Genomic DNA, 14,441 nt, shown 5'->3' with positions numbered 1-14,441 from the left:
CTAGTGCTCTGCTATAGTGCCTACGCGTGCGCTGCACTGCACTGCCTCCACGCGCCTGTCACAATTTGAGGTGCGGGATAAGAGATTGTGAAAGGGCTGTTTTTTTTGTTTCCCTGTTGCGAGTGCATTTATATAGCGTTTGAGACAGATGACGAGTTGAGATGACTGGCGCTTTCTTTAATCCAAGGGTGGCGGGAGACTTTCAGATTTCTCATACTGTCCTTTTACCGATCCGCCCGCTTGCCCATTCAAATCTCGGCCTCTCTGCTGAGCTTTCCAAGCAGACTTGATCATTTTGAACCAATTATGTTCAGAGTCTTACAGACCGATACCTGTTATGGTCAGATTGAGAAACTGGGTCACAATACAGAGATATAGAATTAGAAAGCACGTGGAGTTTATGGCACAGAGGCAGACTATTTGAGGAGCTTGGCTAACGTGGACAGTTAGTGTAAAGTACTTGAGGCCGTGCACAATGTGAGGGGTTTGAAGAAGACGTGCAGTGTGAGGATTTGATTTCGAGGGCACACGGACTGTGTGAGGTACTCGGTCAACAGGCAGAGAGCATGTAGGGATCTGGGCAAATGGATACAATGGTGTCTATTCACAAAGGTAAGCTTACACTTGAGTAAATATACGGGGGTAGTCACAAAGGTAACTTACACTTGTGAGTAATTTACATATGGCAATTTACCCCTACACTTCTGAATAACTATTCTACTTTTGGCTTTTTGTCATCTGCACATGTAAAGTTATTCAAAAAAATGTACACTGCTCCAACACTTGAAACAGGATGGGGACACATTTATGAGTGTACATTTCTACTGCCGAAAAACAGCATGAGTGAGTCCAGCATCGCCCATGGCCAACCACTGGTACTGTCACACCTTCATATAGAAATCAATGGAGGTAGGGACTTAAAATAGAACCACACAGCTAAAAATGTTATATTAAATTATTTAAAATAGTTGAAAATACAAATCAATATAATTTGAAGTTGAAAATTATACAAAACTTATTTTGTATTTTATTTTAACATATTTTAATAACCTTTTTAATTAAAATAATAGAACATGCATTTTTATTAAAATATAATTAAATTAGTTTTAAGTCATTATATGCATCACTTTTTATAATTATTAATACAAAATAGCAATATCTTTTTATACTTTAGGTGGCAATTGTTTTTAAATTTAAACTTCAGAAAAATTATTTTGATATCATTTAATGTATTCCAATTAATTGAAAATTAAGTTAATAGTACTGTAGTATTTTTGATTTGTTTTACATTTAAAATTATTATATAAAATCAATTTATATTAAAATTTGAAATATAATATTTTACTCTGTTTTTCAAGTTTAGTAAGCTTTTAACATTTTTCCTATTACGTTTACGGATAGTTAATTAACACCACTTAATTATTGTATCTCCGACAGTCAACTGACTGTAGTATTGATCGTTTATTATAAAATCTGATTCATGAAGTGAGATAATCGCGCCGGTGGTGCCCAGAGCAACAATATTTTTCGGTGCCCCCCCCCCCCTCCCCCCCCCCTTCACCATGACCTCCTCAGATTCCCTCACTGCCACCCGGCAAAAGTTCCCCTCATCCATCCATAGACCCTCTCTAAAATATATTTCATATGTTTTAAAGCGCTGGTAAAGCCTGGCATTAGTAATCCACTCAGCTATCCACATAAAATACAGATCTGTTCTTTGCAACAGGCATATTAACTCTCTGCGCGACTTTATGGAGACCCAAAACTTCCGTTAGTCTCTCTCTCTCTCCCTCTCTCTCTCTCTTGCTCTCTCTCTCTTCCCCCAAGAGTTATCATGACATTTCATTTCTGCCTGAAAGCTGGACTCACAAGGAACTCTGCAACAGGTGCTTTAAAATCGCAATTTATTGCTAAAAGATAGTGCCTCCCCTTAGGTCAGTGCCCAGTGCAGTTGCACCGCCCTAAAGCCCGTCCAGCGAGATGTGATTACTCAAAACCACTTCTAGCTGCAGATTCCTCACCATTTGAATATTCCACAAGCCTCAGACTGGATCTGGAAACTTTTTTGCAGTACCTCAACACGCGCAGATGGCACAGTGCGGCTCCGCCTAATGCCGTTCTACCCTTAAAACGATGTACGAAGTCCTTATAGGCTCCACTCCAGTGCGCTGACATAAGTTCCTTTTTTTACACACCACCAGATGCGGACACGGAGCCCTCTTTGTGTCTCTCAGAGACATTTAGCCTAATTTTCTTTTTTCCGTGTGCAAGAGATGTCACCCCCAAAAACAACTGGTTTTAAGCCCTGTAGGGACTTTAACAAACAAATGTCTGTCACAGATCCTTACCAGGTATGCCTGTAGTGTCTGGGGTCAGGCCACAAATCCAAGGCCTGCAGTGACTGCGTGTCAATGGACCCGAAGGCCATCAGGGACAGTGAGGCGAAGCTTCACTATACCAAGCATAAAAACACTCCTCATCGGGATCGCTCCAAGTCATAGTCCGCATCCAAAGTTGTATCCTGGTCCCATTCCCAAAGTCGATGAAGTCACTGTAGAGGCCGGTCCTCGTCACAGTCAAAATCATCAGGTAAGTCGAAAAAGAAACATAAGAATTTGAAGCGGGATTCCTCTCCCTTGCACCACTTAACATTAGCCTGAGCAGTTGTGGAGCAGCACCACACCTCTCGATCTTGCTCAAAAAGCTGGTCAACATCGGAGTTGATCCCGCCACTAGTTCTGGCACCACCCAGTTCCCCGGGCATACAGCTACGCTACATCAGATTGAAGAGTCCCATTCAACCATGCTCCGGCTCTTCGGATTCTTACCGACTCCCTCTGGCGTGTCTTCATGCCCCAAGGAGCCAAGAGGCATACCATCTAGAGTACCACCAGCAGGTTTGCCTTTGGTGCTAGTTGGATCTTCCTAGCCCGTCTCACATCCAACTACGGTCCCAAGCCTGCTTCCGACACCATGACTTACGCTAACCCCAGGCACTCCGACACTGATGCAAACACTATCAACGCCGAAGGAGGAGGCGGTCCCAAGAGCTCTTTCTGACACAGAGTCAACACTGGTCTGACCTTGACTGAAATCACACCCAGTTCCACCTGAGGTACAACATCTCCCACTTGCTTTACCACTTCCACAAGAGAGAATACACTCTCTGCATTCCCTTTTTGGAACCTACTCAGCCATTGTCTGTGACCCGGGTGATGTGTTTGCTCAACCGTACCAGGTTGATAGTTGGTATGTGGACTTACAGGAGGCTAGTGGTCTAAATAACTCCACGGAAATGGGTGTCCTCCCACCCCTTGGACAAGCAACAGAGGAATCCGCTTTGTACGTCAAAGTAAGGCATTGGGCGGATGAACTACTTAATCACCAGCTTCCCACATTAGAGGTTAAGACTAATGTCCTAACAGAAGTCCTCCGACTGGGGCAACCATCTTCTAAGCCCCTTCTTCCATTTAACAAGGCACCGATGAATACCTTAGTGAGGGCTTATGCTAAACCTTGTTTTGGCCGCAGTCAATTGGCAAAATGCCAGGCACCATTCCCGTGCTCTGGGTGTCCCTGCTTTTCTCTTGCAGCGTGGTTCACTTGAAAGCTTGGTGGTGCAAGCCTCGACGAACTGATCTAATCCCAAAACATTTTCAATAACTCCCCCGACAGGGAATCTAAGTAGGTGGAAATGTTTGACAAATGTCTATTTCCTTCCACCAGTCTGGCCCTCTGATCTGTTAATGCCAGCTGCTTGTTGGGACACTATTCCCACGTCCTATTGGATTTGGTGGCACAGTCCTCCCGGTGTGCCCGAAAAGCTTTGACCAATTTTCGCTTAGGCGATTCAAGATGGTCTTGATGCAGCCCAAGCTCATGATTCGTTGTGGGATGGACATCACCAATTCATTGGGTGAGCCATTGGCATCAGTGTTGCCTTTGGCTGCCATGCGTGGCTGCTATCAACTGGGTTCTTAGACGATGTTCAGTCTCCTTGATGGATATGCCCTTCAATGGGACTTGCCTGTTTGGGACAGGGCTGATAGTAGAGCATTTTTACAGAGAACAGGGCTACCGGTTGCTCTCTGAGCCTTACCCGTCCCAAATCACTAACCACAACAGTTCCTCTGCTCCTTTCACGGCTTTGGCCGAGGTGCCCCACACTACCAGCTTGTCCAGCCACCACAGGGACTCAGCAGTTTTGCATCCAAGTTAAATGAGCCACCTAGTCTATTGCTTCCCCTGAAGAACCACCTGCCAGAGTTCTTTAGCACACCCTTACAGGAACACAGCCACCCATTAAGAGACAGAATCCACCGATTCTACCTGGTTTGGCAGGCAATAACTTTGGGCAGGTGGGTTCTACAGATCGCTCACAAGGACAATGCCTTACCCTTCCTTTCTTCCCCTTCTCTCCTTCCACTGCCCTCCAGAGACAGACAGAGGACCATCTCTACATTTTGTGGCATGAAGTGCAAGCCTTTTTTGGCCAAAGGGACTATTGAGAGGTTGCCTACACAGGAAGTAGGTTGTGGTTGTTATTTCCACTACTTTCTACAGCCCCTAAAAATGTAGCATAAACCACATAGGAGTACTGTTCCCCATCAAAGAAAGAAAGAGAATAGGGAAGCTTTCATTTGGAAAAGGGCTGATCAGTTGGATCGGGGGATCCTCCAGGCTGGCAGAGGAGGGTAGGTCACTGGCACTTTTCCACATTGGACTACTTCTTTTCCTACAGCATAGCATGGTCCTCTGCCCACTCCTATGGGGCAAAAGTCTAACTCAAATAGGGTCGGATTATTGTTGTCCTGTACCAAAGAAGGTATCATTAACTCAACATATTTTGATTGGGCACCTATATTTACACACATTTTGATTCCAAATCAGGTGTAGATTAGGTGTCACATTCTGGTCCTGACAATTTGCCTAAGATCCAGTTGGACCACATAAGGCAAGAAACATGTTGCCTCAGATTCACATTACTTGAGCTGTCAAGGTTCATTAGTTTCCAGGACAGCTACAGTCTGTTTTTACTCTTGTCAAGCGAACCACTATATGAAACCTCATTAGGTACCCCTTCGACATTTTTACCCACGCACTTCACCACTCACTACACTTTCACTTACACTCATCACAGCATTCTCCTTTGAAGAGCTCCAGCAAAGAGCCATCTTGAGGGGCCTGTTGGGCATTACAGCACCAGCCAAAGGAGGAGCAGCCCGATGATGAAGCATGACACCCTTCTCGATGTGTGATGGCTATTGCTTCTTATCAGTCAGATCCCCTGATGCAATTGATCAGCCCTTTTCCGACTGATAGCTTCCCTCTCCTCTTTCTTCTTTGATGGTTTATGTTACATTTAAGAAGCATGTGTGCTGGACCTGATTATTAGCTCCTAGTCCCTCCCTATTCTTTATGACTTATGAAAAATAGAGGCCTGTAACCTATTTTAGACATGTACCCTCTCCGTGAGCAGACATTCTCACCTTAGCTCGGGTTTTGTCTGCCCTCTGCCCTGGAGGCTGGACGGTGGCATTGGACCTGCAGGGTGCCTATTTCCATATCCCCTTCCTGCAGGCTTATCGGTGCTACCTGCGGTTTGTGGTGAGACAGGAGCATTTTCAGTTTGCAGTGATCTCGCCAGTGTCCCTTGGATGTTCACAAAAGTGATGGCGATGGTGGCAGCTCATCTTTAGAGGTCAGGGGTGCCAGCCTTTCCCTATCTCGACAACTGCCTGTTGAAGATGGTTTCACCCCAGGCAGATGTCAGCCACCTCCAGAGTATGACGAGCTTCCTGTCCTCTTTGGGGTTCACTATCAACATGGAGAAGGCACACCTAACTCTTTCTCAGATGCTCGCATTCATTGAAGCTCTTTTGTATACTGGTTGATTTCATGCCTTTTTCTCGGGGAAGAGAGTTTAGGACATTCAGGCTATGATCTCAGTCTTTCAGCCTCAGCCCTAGATTTCAGTGACATCCTCTGTCAGGCTACCGGGGCTGATGGCCTCCTGAATCCTGCTGGTCAAGCATACCAGAAGGCATATGTGATGTAGGAGAGTAGGATCTGCTTCACATGAGTACCCACACTTTTTGCTGGTGTTTCACTGTTTCTCGACCTTAGTCTGGCTATGGCCCTGCTAATCAGGACCCCAGCCTAGCTGCTTCCTCTCTAAAATGGTTTCCATGTACATTAGGTACATTTCTAATTGGATTCTGGAGTGCCTTATAAGCCCCTAGTATATGGTATACTATGTACCTAGGGCATAGGTACCTCAGAAGCCTACCGGGGGCCGAAGCATGTCTTATGCCACCCCTGGGAAGCACTCCAAAATGGCACCACAGGTCTGCTACTGCAGCTTGGGTAAGGTGGTGCTTGCACCTCTTACTGTGGTATAGGCTACCTATATCACTACCATTGCACACACATATAAAACCTATAAGTCACTCCTGTGGCAGGCCTTAACAATCCTGAAGGCAGAGTGCTTTTATATGAGAAGGTGCCCCTGCATGAGCGGAACCCCTCTGCAGCGTTCGGAGTACCTCCTCTGATGCTGTTTGTGGTGCAGCCTGACCATATACTCTTAAGTGCATTATAACCTCGCGGTAAATGCTAACTTTGGGATGGCTGCACGGAAACATGTCGTGTTTGATGTCAAACGCTTTGGAACACTACCCCCCGCCAGTTCTGGCGGCGGGGGTAGCATTCCACCCTTCTACAGGAAGAGACATGTTCACACTGGTCTAACCCGGTAGGACGTTCTACAGCCCTGGCATCACAAAATGGATGCCTCTGCCACAGACACGGGTCTGGCCTCCTGCTGCTGACGAAACTCCGGCAGGGGAGGCCTGGACAATAGGTTTCCTGTCCCAGGGAGGTGTAACCACCTCCCCAGACAGGCAAATGTGTATTGGGGCTGGGCGGGAGCACTCTCTGGTGCTTTGAAGTCCTGCACTGGGGGCACACTTGGTGTCACTGTGCATAGTCCAGTTCAAACCGGTTGCAGGGGCTACCTGCCCCTGCTCTGGTGCGAAACTGGACAAAGGAAATGGGTGTAACCACCCCTCTTTCCAAACCCTCCCATAGGTGGGTCCCTAGAGTATGTCCAACCCCCAAACTTTGTATAAGTATGGGAACCGAGTCCTTGCGACTTTAGATTACCCTGGATGAAACTCTGCACTATATATCCTGGATCTTCGATGTACTACTTTGCTTAGAAGACTGAAGAAATCTCCCTTGGGGTCAAGGAGTGACTCCCCTGCTTGGCAGGCACCAAAGAAGCAACTGACTGGTCTGCATCGTTGAAGCTCCCACCGGACACCGAAGTCTTTGCAGCACCAGAGGTGAATTTCCAGACTTCCCCGAGGCTACCCTGAATCCCCAGCAAAGCTGAGGCCTGTGGCTATTGTGGGTGACGTGGAACCATGACCCCTGGACACCGTGATCTTTTGCAGCTCCATCATCTTCCTGGTCTTCCTCGAAGTTGTGCTTTGGGCTCCGAGTAGCCCCAGCCTTGAGCATCTCCTGCACCGATGATTTCTGCACTCCCCTCCACGAGAGACGCGTGGGCCAGTTTCCAGTGCAACGCTCGAGGCTCCTTCACAATCGCTAGCCCGTTGGCTAGTGGGTCCCCACGAAGGCAACTACTCTTCTGATTGGGCTTTCCTGGTTGCTCCAGACGTGCCCCGACTTACCCTCGCTGGGTGAGTCCCCCAGACCTTGCTGGTCTGCACCGCCGTCCTTTCTCTGATTCCAAGTGACTTGCCATTGCCAAGACTTGTTGGGTTCAATCTGGTCGCCGAAACCGCAGCACTCTACAGACTTCGTGGGACAGCTTGAATCCAGCTCCTGGTCATCATCGGCGCCTCCTGGAACTCGTGGCTGAAGAGTCAAGACACCCGTCAACTCACCTGAAGCACCCTACATCTGTGGGCATTGGTCTATCGTGCCCTTGGTCACTGGTAAGTGACCCAGACTTTGTCCCCTCTGCTTTCAGGTTCCTTCCATGCTAGATCCAGGCCTGGATCGCTTCGGACACTTTCCTCTTCACGGCAGCAGCACTTCTTTGCCAGCTTCCATTGAAATCGACGACGCGACCCGACACCAAAAGACACCTATGCACCCGGCTTTCCTGGGTGAGGTAATACGAGTACTCCGGTGCTCCCGTGGGTGCTAGCCCTAGAACTTCCTAAGTCCAAAAGGGTTTGGTCCTGATTCCTTTCTAAGTGTCCCTAATCTTTAAATTTCCAACCGCGACATTGCCCATAGAAGCTAATGGGAACCCGCAGCTGTGTTCACACACTGCACACGGCCCCCGTGGGTCCCCTGTGTCACTAACTTGGGTGGTTCCTTGGGGTCCCAGCTATTCTACAGGCTCCAGGCCCTGTGTCTAGTTCAGTCATGGTTCTTATACCACTTTATTGGTATATGGTTTGGTACGCCCCTAGGGCCCAAACCTGTATGTGTGCTATTACTGTTGATTGCTTACTTGTAACTTAAGTACTTCGAAGTCCAGTCTCATAAAGAGACTAGAGGGGTGTGTTTTATCTTAAATACATGTATTTTAAATATATACCTGGTGTGGTTGTCCTTTAATTTGATCATTCAAGAGATTATAGACTGGTAAAACAAGCTGCTTTACATTCCTTCAAGACATAGCCTGAAGGCTGCTCTCCATAGCTACCACTAGGAAAGCTTTCAATAAAGGTTGTCTTTAACCTATCACCATAAGGAGTTGTTTAGACTGATACAAGGTGCCCACTATAATTAGTGGACAGCATATATCAGGCCAACTTCTCACATTGGTGGCAGCGGTGGGATTCCAGCTTGCTATTGTTTTACCATATAATCTCAATTGAATTGATCAACTGAAAACCACTAAAGGTACCTTGGGTACATATAATATCAAGTTTAGTATACAGTAAGTTCTACTCAACTTAGAGTTGTGTCTTAAGGGATAGCACACCCTTTCTACAACTCAAGAGAGTTTAGTAGGCCACACTAGTGTAGGTAGTGCAATACACCACACCACATTAGTAATGTCTAATCAGCCAGGAACCAGTGGGTCCCTGCTAGAAGCCACTGAGCTTCTCCCCTATAGATATGAGGATCTCTCCTTTGCACAGCTTAGGGCCTTATGTTCCATTAGGAAGCTGAAGACAGGCAAAAGCCCATCCACCCAGCATCTCATAAAGATACTCAAGCTGGATGATCTCCCAGGGCCTAGTGGATCTGAAGGGGTAGGAAGAGTGGGTGTGGCAGCAGCTGAGGGTGGGCCTAGGCGTGGAAACTCCCCTGACCCCACCTCTACTGCTGACCAGACTGAGGACAATGATCAGGATCTGGTGAACCCAGCTCCCCTGGATGAGGATGAGGAGGGTGACAACAATGCTCCCCTCTTTGTTCCTCCAGGAAGAGGTGAAAGTAGGGTTAGAAGGGCTAGGTCTCTCTCAAGGGGATCTGTCCAGTCTACCACATCTGTAGGGACCTCTGTTTCTTCTCTTAGAGGAAGGGAAACCTCCCAGGAGAGGAAAGATAGACTGCTGAAGTATGAGCAAGATAAGTTCAACCTCAGAAAGCAGCAGATGACCCTAGATAGGGAAGCCCTAGTGCTCTACAGAGCTAGTAAAAAGGAGGGACTAGAGTCCCTTGGTGGCAGCAGTTTCCCTAGAGATAGGGAGAGGTCTTATGACCATAGAAACCTAAGTAAGATTGTCCCTCCCCACCAGAGTGGGGATGACATCCACAAATGGATAACTGCCTTGGAGAGGGCCTGTAAAGTACAGAAGGTTCCTCAAGGTCAGTGGGCAGCAATCTTATTGCTCTCCTTTGCAGACAAAGGTAGAGATAAGCTCCTCACTGTAAGCGAAGAGGATGCTGATGATTACCAGGTCTTGAAAAGTGCACTAATAGATGGGGTTGGCCTAACCACTGAGCAATACAGATTAACGTTCAGAGATAACCAAAAAGCACAAAATCAAGACTGGGTTGACTTTGTTGACTGTGCTGCTAAGGCTCTGGAAGGTTGGTGTTTGGGTAGTAAAGTGTGTGTCTTCATAGGATTGTACAATCTGATAATGAGGGAGCAGATTCTTAATAACTGTCAAAATCAGCTGTTGCACCAGTACCTGGTAGACTCTGATCTGACCTCTCCCCAATAATTGGAAAATAAGGCAGACAAATGGGTCAGAACCAGGGTGAGGCAGAAGGTACAGAACCAAGGTGGTGACCCAAAGAAGCAGGATTCTAAGAACTCTGACAAGGGTGGGGACAAGGGTAAAGACCAGAAGTCTTCTCAAGGGCCCCAAAGATCTTCTTCCAATGGGGAGTCACAGTCTAACAAGGGAAAAGGCCAAAAGAAACCTTGGTACAAAATCTGTAAACAGAAAACTCACTGGACCAGTGACTGCACCAAGTCCAAAGAAGCTACTCCAGCCACCATTGCCCCTAGTACAGCTACAATAGGTGGTGGCAATGTCCAGAATAAGGGTGTAGTAGGGTTGACCCTGGGTTTTGAGATGGACTCTGGCCTAGTCAGCGTTCCAACTCAGGCTGTGCTTGTCTGTGATGGGGGCATGGATATGTCCCCCCTTTGTGAGTCCCAGTAATCTGGGCAAATACAGACAACAGCCTTTAATAAATGGAGTAGAGGCTTGGGCATTCAGGGACACAGGAGCAAGTGTCACAATGGTGACAAAAGATCTTGTGGATCCTAGGCAGATTATACTTTGGTGAAATGTACCAAGTGACCAATGCAAGCAATGTCAGAACAGACCATTCTCTGGCAGTTGGTAACTTCTCCTGTGGGAGGGGTAACTGGCTTTAAGAAGGTTGTGGTAAGTGCAGACCTACCAGTGCAGTCCTTATTTGGCAATGATCTAGAGACTTCAACTTGGGCTGAAGTGGAGCTCAGGACACATGCAGAAATGTTAGGGATCCCTGCTCATGTCTTTGCTGTGACTAGGTCACAGGCCACAATGTCTAAAGCCGGACAGGCCCTGGATTCTGGAAAAATGGACCAGGTGCCTCACAAGAGGAGGAGCAGTAGGGTTAAGGCAGAGCCTTCCCACCTGACTCAGAATACTGATCAGTCTCCTCAGGGAGATGATATTGTGCCTGAAGAAGGAACTGTCCCAGAGGAGCTTGAACCTGACCAGGTTGAGTTCTTGGGGACAGGGAGCCCTTCCTGGTCTGATCTGAGCCAGGAGCAGAAACCCTGCCCCTCTCTTGAACCCCTCAGAAAGCAAGCTGCTGATGAGGCTGCTGAGAATGCTAGTGGCACCCATAAAGTTTATTGGGATGATGGACTCCTTTACTCGGAGAGTAGAGACCCCAAGCCTGGTGCATCCAGGGGGTTGGTTATACCTCTGAAGTTTAGGGGCTTCCTATTGACACTAGCCCATAATATTCCCCTAGCAGGACACCTGGGCCAGAACAAGACTTGGGACAGAGTTGTCCCTCACTTTCACTGGCACCATATGTCTGAAGACACTAAGGAGTTTTGTCGCTCCTGTGTGACCTGCCAAGCCAGTGGCAAGGCAGGTGGAACCACAAAGGCCCCCCTGATACCACTACCTGTGGTGGGGATTCTCTTTGAGAGGGTTGGGATGGACATTGTTGGTCCCATGGATTCTCAAACAGCATCTGGGCACAGATTTATACTGGTGGTGGTGGATCATGCCACCAGGTACCCAGAGGCGATTCCCCCAAGGACCACCACAGCACCTGTGGTGGCAAGAGCTCTCTTGGGTGTATTCTCAAGAGCAGGCTTTCCTATGGAGGTAGTATCTGACAGGGATGCACACTTTATGTCTAGTTACTTGACTGCTATGTGGAAGGAGTGTGGAGTGAACTACAAATTCACCACACCCTATCACCCGCAATGCAATGGTTTAGTTGAAAGGTTCAACAAAACCTTAAAGAGCATGATTAAATGACTCCCAGAAAAGCTTAGGCGAAGATGGGACATACTCTTGCCCTGCCTTTTATTTGCATACAGGGAGGTGCCTCAAAAGGGGGTTGGCTACAGCCCTTTTGAACTTTTGTTTGGTCACCCTGTCAGGGGTCCATTGTGTCTGGTTAAGGAAGGATGGGAGTTACCTCTCAAGCCCCCCAAACAGGACATAGTGGACTATGTACTTGGTCTCCGTTCTAGGATGGCTGAGTATATGAAAAAGGCAACCAAAAACCTTGAGGCTAGCCAGGAACTGCAAAAAGCCAGGCATGACCAAAAGGCTGTACTGACTGTCTACCAGCCAGGACAGAAAGTGTGGGTGTTGGAGCCTGTGTCCCCAGCAGCCCTCCAGGACAAATGGAGTGGCCCTCATACAATTGTTGAGCAGAAAGGGGAGGTTACCTACTCAGGAGACCTTGGAACCCCTAGGAGTCCCCATAGGGTACTTCATGTCAACAGACTTAAACCATATGTTGACAGGGCAGACATGGGCTTGGTCATGGCTACTGATGAAGGACAGGAGGAAGAGAGTGACCCACTCCCTCACCTGCTTTCTCAGAACCCTGATGATGGTTCAGTTGATGGTGTAGCCTTGGCAGGCAGCCTCACTGCTCAGCAGCAAACTGACTGCAGAAAAGTTCTCAGCCAGTTCAGACATATGTTTTCTCTGACTCCAAGTCAGACCACCTGGTGCACTCATGAAGGGGACACTGGGGACAGTCTGTCTGTGAAGAATAAGATCTACAGGCAACCTGACCATGTCAGGGACTGTATAAGGACAGAAGTCCAAAAGATGTTGGATTTGGGAGTGATTGAACCCTCAGTTAGCCCTTGGGCTAGTCCAGTAGTCCTGGTACCTAAACCTCACACCACAGTTGGCAAGAGAGAAATGAGGTTTTGTGTAGACTACAGGGGTGTCAATGCAGCCAGTAGGACTGATGCCCATCCCATCCCCAGGGCAGATGAGCTAATAGATACTTTGGCCTCAGCCAAGTTTCTAAGCACATTTGACCTGACAGCTGGCTACTGACAGATCAGACTAGCTGATGATGCAAAGCCAAAGACAGCATTTTCTACCCCTAGTGGGCACTATCAGTTTGTGGTAATGCCCTTTGGTTTGAAGAATGCACTTGCCACTTTCCAAAGGTTGGTGAATCAAGTCCTTACAGGCCTGGAAGACTATAGTGCTGCATATCTAGAAGATATTGCTGTCTTTAGCTCCACTTGGGAGGATCACCTGGTCCACCTGAGGAATGTTTTGGGGGCCCTGCAAAAGGCAGGCCTAACTATCAAGGCTACTAAGTGCCAGATAGGGCAGAGTCAGGTTGTGTACCTGGGCCACCTTGTAGGTGGAGGCCAGGTTCAACCACAGAGCAAAATCCAGACCACCATGGACTGGGTTGCTCCAACTACCCAGACTCAGTTGAGAGCCTTCTTAGACCTGACTGGGTACTATAGGAGATTTGTCAAGGGGTATGGATCAATAGTGACACCCCTGAATGACTTATCTTCTAAAAAGATGCCCAAAAAGGTTCAGTGGGCAGCTATTTGTTAAAAGGCATTTGATGACCTGAAGCAGGCCATGTGCACTGCTTTCATTCTGCAGAGTCCTGACTCTGCAATATATATCCTGGACCTTCAACGTTCTACTTTGCTTAGAAGACTGAAGAAATCTCCCTTGGGGTCAAGGAGTGACTTCCCTGCTTGGCAGGCACCAAAGAAGCAACTGACCGGTCTGCATCGATGAAGCTCCCGCCGGACACCGAAGTCTTTGCAGCACCAGAGGTGGATTTCCAGACTTACCCGAGGCTACCCTGAGTCCCCAGCAAAGCTGAGGCCCATGGGTGACGTGGAACCGTGACCCCTGGACACCGTGATCTTTTGCAGCTCCATCATCTTCCTGGTCTTCCTCGAAGTTGTGCTTTGGGCACCGAGTAGCCCCAGTTTTGAGCATCTCCTGCACCGAAGATTTCTGGCATCCCCTCCACGAGTGACCCATGGATCAGTTTCCAGTGCGACCGCTCGAGGCTCCTTCGCGATCGCTAGCCCATTGGCTAGTAGGTCCCCACGAAGGCAACTCCTTTTCTGATTGGACTTTCCTGGTTGCTCCAGACGTGCCCTCACTTACCCTCACTGGGTGAGTCCCCCAGACCTTGCTGGTCTGCACCGCTGTCCTTTCTCTGATTCCAAGTGACTTGCCATTGCCAAGGCATGTTGGTTCCAATCTGGTCGTCGACACAGCAGCACTCTACAGACTTCGTGGGGCAGCTTGAATCCAGCTCCTGGTCATCATCGGCGCCTCCTGGACCTCGTGGCTGAAGAGTCAAGACACCCGTCAACTCACCTGAAGCACCTGACATCTGTGGGCATTGGTCTATCGTGCCCTTGGTCACTGGTAAGTGACCCAGACTCTGTCCCCTCTGCTTTCAGGTTCCTTCCATCCTAGATCCAGGCTTGAATCGCTTCAGACACTTCTACTCTTCAC

Source organism: Triturus cristatus, chromosome 4_2, assembly GCF_964204655.1.
Source record: "Triturus cristatus chromosome 4_2, aTriCri1.1, whole genome shotgun sequence".
In the NCBI taxonomy this organism is placed as follows: Eukaryota; Metazoa; Chordata; class Amphibia; order Caudata; family Salamandridae; genus Triturus; species Triturus cristatus.
Note: the sequence above shows the minus strand (reverse complement) of the source record.